This window comes from Phyllobates terribilis, unplaced genomic scaffold (genome assembly GCF_046119375.1).
Source record: "Phyllobates terribilis strain yellow unplaced genomic scaffold, ASM4611937v1 Scaffold_9__5_contigs__length_417890890, whole genome shotgun sequence".
NCBI classification, from domain to species: Eukaryota; Metazoa; Chordata; class Amphibia; order Anura; family Dendrobatidae; genus Phyllobates; species Phyllobates terribilis.
Window position 1 is genome coordinate 91,433,176 of NW_027362769.1, and position 11,660 is coordinate 91,444,835.

Here is an 11,660-nt window from a genome sequence, read left to right on the forward strand (position 1 = left end):
GCATCAATCCGATATTTATGGGAGATATATTTTCGGCGGCATAGTGAAGGGATGAACATAACGCATTCAATTACATCACTTTAAGGCCAGCCGAACGCCTCCAACTTAATATCGACAAATGGATGGTGCTATCCATGACATGCTTCATCTCTATAGAAAGGTAAAATAGTGATAGGAAACATGACAACCATATTTCCCGCCTGGGACCTCCAGGGGCGAAGATATCCTGAAAGTTGGAGATCTCATATACTTCTCAGAGACCTAGCACACCAAGGGGAGGTATGTGGGGGTAACCTTGATCTTATAAAAATCAGAGTTTGGGTTTTGGTCATTTGTCAGTGCTGGAAGGTACAGCTTCCTGTGGTTCTGTCCATTTTCCTAAAAATGAGTACCTCCCTCCGCTACACTCTGAGCCACTTTGTATATTTTTTGTAAATACTGAAGTCATACCCTACCTCTAATGGGTATCCAATAGGCCTGTATAAACGATTGGTGGTGGCAGCTAGTATTTCATTTTGTTATTGTGGAGGTGGCAGTGATCATTTTGGGGTGTATATAAATATATATACTGTATATATATGTTCCATGTGTTGGAATTGGAGGTGTATATACCATATGCTCACAGTGAGTTCCTCAATAACAATAGACGGCCTAGAAGTGGAAGCAGCTGTGGCCTCATCCATCACTCATCAGTCAATTGCGTAATTGTCCTGACGATTGGAAGCAGCGGATTTGCGTCCCCTGACAAATTCGTGGCAGTGGTGGGATCTGCGTGATCTCTCCAGTGTTCTCCTTGACAGTCTCTTTGCTCCCCTCTTGTGGCAATACTTGCTCTCTCTCAGCAATTATTTTGCAGGTGGAATGATCTTCTTGACCTGGGACTAAGTACACTGACAGCAGTACAGGGTGGACCTTCCTAATTGCTCCTCCGTGGCCCCCTCTATTGCTATGGGGTGACACACCATATGCAGCAAGTGCTACTTACTCCCACTTACTTACTAGCTATAATGCTAACAGTTTTCTGCTGGGATTCACAGCTTCTCCTACTTCCTCATGTCTGCTCTGTCAGTGTGTGCAGGCCCGAACTGCTAATCTGCCTTATCGGGCAGATGCCCGGTGGGCTGGTCTGTTAGGTCATAAAATGGGCTGCCTGGCTACTGTTGTCAGTGTACCATTGTGTATCAGTGAATCATGCATTGTGTGGAGTCTGTGGTTATCTGCATATCTACTTATCTTTATGTAGGTAAATAAACAACAAATGACTGGACAACTCAATTTTAAGAGTTTAGGATGGGCAATACAGACACAGATTTGACTTTGAAAAGCTGGTCTTGTATATTGTGCACTAACTAATATCTTCTAATTCCTCTAACTGCAGAGTTTGCACTGAAGAGTTTGTCATTGTCAGAACAGTCATTCACACAGGTACCACTCATCCAGTATTCACTGGGAAAATATGGTTATAAAATGACAGTGTTCATGAAGCAGAGCTGGGCTATGTTAAGGTGGCAAGGGTTCCAGAAGCAACAAAGTGCCGGGCTGAGACCATGCAAATCTAAGTATCTGTATATACACACAGTGCACAGTACCACTTCTCCTGTCCTGTATACATACTCTGCACAGTACCACTTCTCCTGTCCTTTATATGTAAACTGCACAGTGCACAGTACCACTTCTCCTGTCCTGTATATATACACTGCACAGTACCACTTCTCCTGTCCTGTGTATACACTGCACAGTACCACTACTCCTGTCCTGTATATATACACTGCACAGTACCACTTCTCCTGTCCTGTATATATACACAGCACAGTACCACTCCTCCTGTCCTGTATATATACACTGCACAGTACCACTCCTCCTGTCCTGTATATATACACTGCACGGTACCACTCCTCCTGTCCTGTATATATACACTGCACGGTACCACTTCTCCTGTCCTGTATATGTACACTGCACGGTACCACTTCTCCTGTCCTGTATATATACATTGCACAGTACCACTTCTCCTGTCCTGTATATGTACATTGCACGGTACCACTTCTCCTGTCCTGTATATATACACTGCATAGTACCACTCCTCCTGTCCTGTATATACACTGCACAGTACCACTTATCCAGTCCTGTATATACACTACATAGTACCACTCCTCCTGTCTTGTATATAAACTGCACGGTACCACTTCTCCTGTCCTGTATATACACTGCACAGTACCACTCCTCCTGTTCTGTATATACACTGCACAGTACCACTCCTCCTGTCCTGTATATGTACACTGCACAGTACCACTCCTCCTGTCCTGTATATACACTGCACAGTACCACTTCTCCAGTCCTGTATATACACTGCACAGTACCACTCCCCCTGTTATGTATATACACTGCACAGTACCACTTCTCTTGTCCTGTATATATACACTGCACAGTACCACTTCTCCTGTCCTGTATATATAGTCAGCAGAGTACCACTTTTCCTGTCCTGTATATATACACTGCACAGCACCACTCCTCCTGTCCTGTATATACAGTTAGGTCCATATATATTTGGACAGAGACAACATTTTTCTAATTTTGGATCAAGACATTACCACAATGAATTTTAAACAAAACAATTAAGATGCAGTTGAAGTTCAGACTTTCAGCTTTAATTTGAGGGTATCCACATTAACATTGGATGAAGGGTTTAGGAGTTTCAGCTCCTTAACATGTGCCACCCTGTTTTTAAAGGGACCAAAAGTAATTGGACAAATTAAATAATTGTAAATAAAATGTTCATTTCTAGTACTTGGTTGAAAACCCTTTGTTGGCAATGACTGCCTGAAGTCTTGAACTCACGGACATCACCAGATGCTGTGTTTCCTCCTTTTTGATGCTCTGCCAGGCCTTCACTGCGGTGGTTTTCAGTTGCTGTTTGTTTGTGGGCCTTTCTGTCTGAAGTTTAGTCTTTAACAAGTGAAATGAATGCTCAGAATGCTCAGTTGGGTTGAGATCAGGTGACTGACTTGGCCATTCAAGAATATTCCACTTCTTTGCTTTAATAAACTCCAGGGTTGCTTTGGCTTTATGTTTTGGGTCATTGTCCATCTGTAGTATGAAACGACGATCAATCAGTTTGGCTGCATTTGGCTGGATCTGAGCACACAGTATGGCTCTGAATACATCAGAATTCATTCGGCTGCTTCTGTCCTGTGTCACATCATCAATAAACACTAGTGACCCAGTGCCACTGGCAGCCATGTATGCCCAAGCCATCACACTGCCTCCGCCGTGTTTTACAGATGATGTGGTATGCTTTGGATCATGAGCTATACCATGCCTTCGCCATACTTTTCTCTTTCCATCATTCTAGTAGAGGTTGATCTTGGTTTCATCTGTCCAAAGAATGTTCTTCCAGAACTGTGCTGGCTTTTTTAGATGTTTTTTAGCAAAGTCCAGTCTAGCCTTTTTATTCTTGATGCTTATGAGTGGCTTGCACCGTGCAGTGAACCCTCTGTATTTACTTTCATGCAGTCTTCTCTTTATGGTAGATTTGGATATTGATACGCATACCTCCTGGAGAGTTTTGTTCACGTGGTTGGCTGTTGTGAAGGGGTTTCTCTTCACCATGGAGATTATTCTGCGATCATCCACCACTGTTGTCTTCTGTGGGCACCCAGGTCTTTTTGCATTGATGAGTTCACCAGTGCTTTCTGTCTTTCTCAGGATGTACCAAACTGTAGATTTTGCCACTCCTAATATTGTAGCAATTTCTCGGATGGATTTTTTCTGTTTTTGCAGCTTAAGGATGGCTTGTTTCACCTGCATGGAGAGCTCCTTTGACCGCATGTTTACTTTACAGCAAAACCTTCCAAATGCAAGCACCACACCTCAAATCAACTCCAGGCCTTTTATCTGCTTAATTGAGAATGACATAACGAAGGGATTGCCCACACCTGTCCATGAAATAGCTTTGGAGTCAATTGTCCAATTACTTTTGGTCCCTTTAAAAACAGGGTGTCACATGTTAAGGAGCTGAAACTCCTAAACCCTTCATTCAATTTTAATGTGGATACCCTCAAATGAAGGCTGAAAGTCTGAACTTCAACTGCATCTGAATTGTTTTGTTTAAAATTCATTGTGGCAATGTCTAGAACCAAAATTAAAAAATGTTGTCTCTGTCCAAATATATATGGACCCAACTGTATGACGCGCCCCCAGGGCCGTGGGGTGCTCGGCAGCCGGGCCTCTGGTTGCTGGGGGATATCACGGTGGCTGACCCGGTCCGTGGCCCACGGCGGTCACCCAAAAGGGGAATTATTTATAGGGGATTTGTAAAGTGGTCGTGACGCCACCTGCGGTGCCTGGTAAGGATTACCAGCGCTGCGACAGTCCTCTGAGGCAGATGTTAGGGCAGTTTATGATGGAAAGGCTCCCCACAGGTGGAGCGGGCCTCAGGGCAGCGTGAGAGAATGAATTGTGGTACAGGGGAGAGACGGACAGGACGGTTCAGGGGAAATGACGGACACTCATGTAGCGCCCCGAGGGTTAGGTCACTACAGAGGTATTGCGTCTCACCCAGAGGTGTGATATCTCACTTCCAGGTAAGGATGGAGTGTGGCTCAGGACCCTAACACCCACATGCACTACACCACATTTCCGGGGGACAGGGCGACCATGCTCCCAAGAGTGAGCACAACTGCCCCTGTCCCTGGCTGGAGTGGGGGGAGGGAACACCTAGAAAGGGGAACCCAGTAGTGTGTGGGTGGGGAGAGTAGATCCCGGGTGCACTGTATAGGGGAGTGTATATGGTGGGCACCATCTTAGAGTCAGAGTAGAAAGTGGGAGAGAGCAGAGAGAGAAGGAGGCTGGGAGCAGGGGCTCTGCTCCACAGGCAGGCCAAGTCTTAAGGCCTGGGCCTGGAGGAGAAGAAAGGAGAGGAGAGGAACGGAGGAGGCTCCAGGAGTGGAGTGAAGGGACCCCAGGGGTGCGGACCAGCCAGCCGCTATCGCAAGCCTGCCGCTACCAGAGTAGGGGGGTCAGGCCAAGAAAGGGAACCGGATCCCTCATCTAGCAACTACCCTCAGCTAGTAACCGGAGGCCGTGGCATTGTACGTGTACGGCCCCTCACTACACCCGTTAGGAAGGCACCATATAGGACCCAGGGAAACGGAACATACGTTTGCCCGCCAAGGCCCGAGGCAGCTGGACAGAAACGTGGTCAATGGTGGGGTACGACAGGCCAGAGAAAGGACACACGAAGGGGGTCCTGAAAAGCATTTCAAAGGTACCTGGGAGTTGGTCGAGCCCCTCACCTGGTGAGCACAGCACGACGAGGGCAGCCATTACCTGCAGAAGTGGCTTGGAGTGTAAAACTGTAAGTAAAGACCCTAGACTGCATCACTGGACTCTGAGTCATTACTATTGCTCCCGCGCACCATCACCCCCATCATCTGCACTTACTGCCCTGAGGCTATACTCCTCCCGTGGGGAGTTATACTACCCTCTGCTGCGCACACATCAGCCTCAGCGGTCTGCCCCGCAGCGGCGGTTCTCAGTGACCGCATTCCACGGGTGACGTAGTCGGACATTTAAACATTAAAAACCAAGTAAATAGATCTGCCACTGGTTTGACCACCCTGAGCCACGGGACCGGGTCGCCGCCATGGAGACTACAACCCCTGACATTACACAGAGACAAAGACTGTCCATGGACCAGTATCTCTTGTAAAGGACATCATGCATAATTGTTACCTGAGATCCAGTGTCCTGCAGGGCAGGTATCGCAATGCCGTTCACGAGTATGGACAGGAAAGGTCTTCTCTCCCACGTACCTGCTGTGCCAGTCTGAGGGGCCTGCTGAGTCTGTTCCTGGGTGTTGGCCCTCGGACCCAGGGTCTTCTCGTTTAAAGGACAGCTCTGGATGGTGTGACCTGACTTGTGGCAGTGGTGGCAGGCAGGGTCCCTCGGTGGACGGCGTTGGTCGCTTATCCTCCCAGGGGGTGGCGTTGTCCTCTTCCTCCATCTCATCCAGACTGTCCAGCTCACTAGGGGACGTTGCTTGCACCTTGGCTTCAGCAGCCACTGGAGAAAAGGTGGACACTGCAGGCACTGGGGTGACCCCACCCTGGTAACATTGGATAGCAGTTGTTCCCAGGGGCTGCAGTCCTTTTATAGCCATGTCCTTAAGGGTGTCAAAGGTGGCATCTGGATGATCCAGGGACCACCAATGCACAGTCCTGCTCTCCTCTTGGGACCTCAGTCCCCGGATAAACTGTTCTTTCAGCATTTTATTTTCATCATTTGATGCTGGTTGGACTAACCTGTTTCAGAGCCCGCAGGGCCCCTTGTAAACGCCAGGCATAGTCCCGAACACTGTCCTCCGGTTTCTGGGAGCAGTTGTAGAACCTCATCCGGAGGTCTGTCTCAGTACGAATGATTTTCAAAAACAGTCTGTAACTTTTTAAAGATTGTGGACACTGACTCCTGGTCTGCGGACGACCTGGTTTCTACTTCTCGCTCCGAAGCACCAGTCAATTGTCCTAATACAACAGCAGCTCTTTGCTTGCCTGTCATAGAGTACATGTCCAGTATACCGCATATTTTCCGCTTAAATCCAGACAGGGTATCTGGTTTGCTGCTGTACTGGGGGAGCCACTTCGCTCCAGGGATGTACGGTAGGGCCATGGGTATGACAGGGGTTACAGGCCCTGCTGGTGGAGTGGCTGCTTCAGCCAGCTCGGCGTCGGGCGCGGGTTGAGCGTCAGGGCGGTTAACCGGTATTCCTGCGTTGTGCTGTTCCTCGGACATCCTGGCACCCCCCTAGCGAACCGTGGCCTAACTTCTTTTCTTTTCTTCCGGTAGGCCGCAGCTCCGCAGGTGACGGTCTTCTTCAGGACCTTGCGTCGCTTGCGTCCTACGTCAGAGCGTTCTGCGACGCTCCTTCCAGGACCTGGCGCTTCCTGGTTTGAGGTCGAGGCATGGGGCGTGTCCGGGGCTTCGCGCGGTTTTGCAGGTTCGCCCCTCAGTTTCCCGCTCGGCGGCCCAACAATGGCGGCAATCTTCGCCACAGTTAAATACACAGTTTTTGATTAAAGGCGCACAGTACCCGGTGGCAACGGGCACAACACTCCATCGTTGCAGCAGGAACGGAATCCTGTTCGTGACGCCAGGAAAGAGATGATGCGCCCAGGGGATGGGGAGGACTCGGTGCCCGGGCCTTGTTGTTAGTTTTGCGGATGTCGCGGTAGTCGGCTCCCGGGCCCGTACCCTGGGCCTCTCTTTAAAAGGGTGGATAATTATGTGAAAGTTAGTGATGCCACCTGTGGTGTCTGGTGAAGTTCACCAGCGCTGCGGCAGCCCACTGAGGCCGGTGTTAAGGCAGCTGGGGTGGTATAGCTCCCCACAGGTGGAGCTAGGCCTCAGGGCAGCGTGGATGTAGGGATGCAGGACAGAAGGGACCCAGCCGGGTCTGAAGAAGGATAGGCAAACACACAGTTCACTTCAGTACCTTTTACTGATGGAAATCCAGGCACACTCTGGAGCACTGTAGGGTGAAGGGTGCATATCAGGATCCTCCCCAGTGAGCGGGTATAGGGCCTCCTGTTTCTTGCCTTTGTGTGGTAAGTTTCTGACCTGCCTATAGCTAGGCCTAACTTTGTCTCTATCCTGCATCGGCTGACTTTGTGGTAGGGCCTTCTCTTGGAGTACATGCTCCCAGCTTGCGGGGCCTCCGTGACTCCTGGCTCTGGTACGTATCAGCTCTTGGGTGATCCTGGGACCTGAAGTCTTCCAGGGGTCTCTGGTTGTCTCTACAGGGGATATATGGCCCTGCAGACGCGGATCCGGTGTCCGGTATATGTTTTCTGGGGTGAGCTTGTACAGCTCCTCTGCCCCCAATGCTACTCACTCCTCTAGCCTTCGGCCTCGCTCGAGGCCCTCACTAGGCTATACACACTAGCGGCAGCTTGCCGCGCTTCACCGCTCTTATGGCGTCAGCACGCCTTTGGCTCACTAACCTGAGCTTCACTCTAGGCTTTTTTCACTAGAGGAACTGAACTGAGAACTCTGTCCCTCTCTGGCTCTGAGTAGGAACTCTATTCTCTAGACTGAGCTCGACTCTGTATTCAGACCTGTACTTGCTGAACTCTCCAGAGGAACTACTAGACTGAACTGCCTAGCTCCACCTTCCCTTTTTATATCCCTATCCAGGCTCCCTCTGGTGGTCTGAGGTGGAAGGTGGAGGTGTGTGTATGCTATGATGGCCTCTTGTGGAGGAATCCGTTCATGCACCCCTCTAGGATCTGTGGCACTCATGCGCAGCAGGGGCGCCACAACTGCACTTGGGGACACATTCAAAGTTTGCCCAATTTTTCGGACTGACTGACCTTCATTTCTTAAAGTAATGATGGCCACTCGTTTTTCTTTACTTAGCTGCTTTATTCTTGCCATAATACAAATTCTAACAGTCTATTCAGTAGGACTATCAGTTGTGTATCCACCTGACTTCGGCACAACACAACTGATGGTCCCAACCCCATTTATAAGGCAAGAAATCCCACTTATTAAACCTGACAGTGCACACCTGTGAAGTGAAAACCATTTCCGGTGACTACCTCTTGAAGCTCATCAAGAGAATGCCAAGAGTGTGCAAAGCAGTCATCAAAGCAAAAGGTAGCTACTTTGAAGAACCTAGAATATAAGACATATTTTCAGTTGTTTCACACTTTTTTGTTAAGTATATAATTCCACATGTGTTAATTGATAGTTTTGATGCCTTCAGTGTGAATGTACAATTTTCATAGTCATGAAAATACAGAAAAATCTTTAAATGAGGTGTGTCCAAACTTTTGGTCTGTACTGTACACTGCACAGTACCACTCCTCCTATCCTGTATTTATACACTGCACAGTACCACTCCTCCTGTCCTGTATATACACTGCACAGTACCACTCCTCCTGTCCTGTATATACACTGCACAGTACCACTTCTCCTGTCCTGTATATATACACTGCACAGTACCACTCCTCCTGTCCTGTATATACACTGCACAGTACCACTTCTCCAGTCTTGTTGTCGGAGAGGCATCAATATTAGTTTAGTATTTTCAATATTACTATGGCCAAATAAAAATAAATTTGGAAAACCTGTTTAAATGGATTATCCCAAGTAATCCCCCCTCCTCTCAACTGTTCGGACCCCCATCATCCCAAGAATCAGAGCTCTGTAGGGCACCATGTAAATGGAGCTATGGCCGATCATACGCACTGTGCGGCCATTCATTTCGGCTCTTCAAATAACTCCTTTTAGGAGAGTGAGGGGCATGACAAAGTAAAGTAAAATTCACTGATCGGGGGTAATGAGTGTTAGGGTACGTGCACACAATCAGTAATTGCTGCGGATTGCATGCAGCGCACTCGCGCTGCGTGTAATCCGCAGCGGCAAGATGTTACAGCATAGTGGATGGATTTGTAGACATCCCATGTCCACTATGAGTCTCCATGCACCTGCGGATCACACGGATATGTGGCGCGTCTTTCCAGACCGCAGCATGTCAATTACTCTTACGGAGACGCAAGAGAAATTCTACCAGTGCAATGTATAGGATGCGGTGAATCCGCATGGTGCAATGAACACATGCGGATTCACCTGTGTGCAGTGCTTTGGACGCAGCATAAAGTATACGTCATTCAAAGCGCTGCCAATACCGACTGTGTGCACATACCCTTATAGTATGTGGGCTGGGGGTTTGTGTGGCAGGGCTGCTTTTTTGACCCAGTCCGGCCCTGTGTGTGTCGGGCTACCACAAGCGGGATACAGGATATTTTTATGCTCTCTGATATGTTTCCAGGAGATGGTTATGCAGTTATGGTGCTAACTTGATTGTACCATCTGTGCCATCAGCAGCTTAGTGTAACAGCACAACCCTCGCTCATGAGTGGAACTTCAGACCATCTATCCTGCTACCAGAGGCATCCTACCAGCACATCACTGACCTGGGGCATTTCTCTTATGAGTTTTCACTCACTCATATCACTCATTCAGTGACTTAGATACAGCACCACACAATAATAGTAATAAACATTAGTATATACAATGCTCAAAGTGACATTTAAGGAATGTCTATCACCAGGCTTGGGCTGCCCTTTTTTATTTGAGAAATCTATGGGCAGCTGCAGATTGTTAATTTTAGTGATTTACATCTATTAAAAAAATTGGAGGCAATTATCCCTAACGGCATCATAAAAAAAATTAATGTTTAGCAACAATCAGGTTTAAACTTCCGGGTTGTGGGATCCTGGCATGCAGAGCAGGGTCTTACAACCATCCGCAGCCCCTCTCGCAGTGAAAGCGTGAGTTTGATGCTGACTTTTGCTAGAAAATCAGGTCCTTCAGTGGAGACATTATTGACCCTTCTGGCCTCTTTTGCTAGTGAGTGTTATTTTGAAAAATCACCAGTCTGAGGCTGATCGCTTTTCTCTTAATTATAAAGATCAGCCCCAGATTGGGGATGGGACTCTTTAAGCATCAGAGTATAATCTCATGTTGCAAATATCAATCTGTCCTGTTACAAAACACAAGAGATTATGTATCAATTTCACAATTGCTATAGTGTAAATGTGAACACAGGGGTAGTGGAGAGGAACAAGCAAGACAACCGCTAAAAAAGGGAATGGCTTTACTTGTGGTGGCCATAGACAATTACTCTACTTACCTTCCTAATTCTTTAATATAAGATGGGTCATTAATATGGGATTGGTTGTGGTCAGATGCCCGGCACCAGCACCGATCAGCTTAAAATAACTGTGGTTGGTCCCGGCTTCCACAGTAAAAATTCCTATTTTTTGGAAGTGAGATTTACGGGTTTCTTTGCTTTGAGAAGTGCATATTACCATAATGTAACAGACATTTCAGTGCATAACTATGGCAGGCATATGGCTGGAGATAAGAAGTAGGGTAAAGCTAAAAACGCATCACATGACCTACACAGTAATTGCATTCTAAAAAGGCAAACTAAGCAACTAGGTGATATCACTGCCACAACAGGATCAATGGCAACAACGGAAACAGTAAAGATTATTACAGTCCTTAAAAGTTCAGAACATGTGGCATTAGATCTTAATTTTTGTAAGAAGGTGGTGGACCTATTTCAAAGGGGTTGTCCAGGCTTGTTATAGGAAGGGGTCAAAATGGGGGACAGTATTATATCAGGAAGGGGCCAGGATGGGGACATTATACCAGGAAGGGCCCAGGATGGGGATATTATACCAGGAAGGGGATCAGGACAGGGGACATTACTGCAACTTGCCCAGGACATTATTATATGATGGCGAACATTATACCAGGAAGGAGCCCAGGATGGGGGACGTTGTTATAGCATGGGGCCCTACAAGAGGGGCATTAGTACTGGGAGGGGCCATTATTACAGGAAGAGGCCAGGACAGGGGACAGTACTACATGGGGGGGGCAGGCTGAGGGACATTATTATTGGAAGGGGTCAAAATGGGGGACAGTATTATACCAGGAAGGGGCCAGGATGGGGACATTATACCAGGAAGGGCCCAGGATGAGGATATTATACCAGGAAGGGGATAAGGACAGGAGACATTACTGCAACTGGCCCAGGACATTATTACATGATGGGGAACATTATGCCAGGAAGGAGCCCAGGATGGGGGACGTTG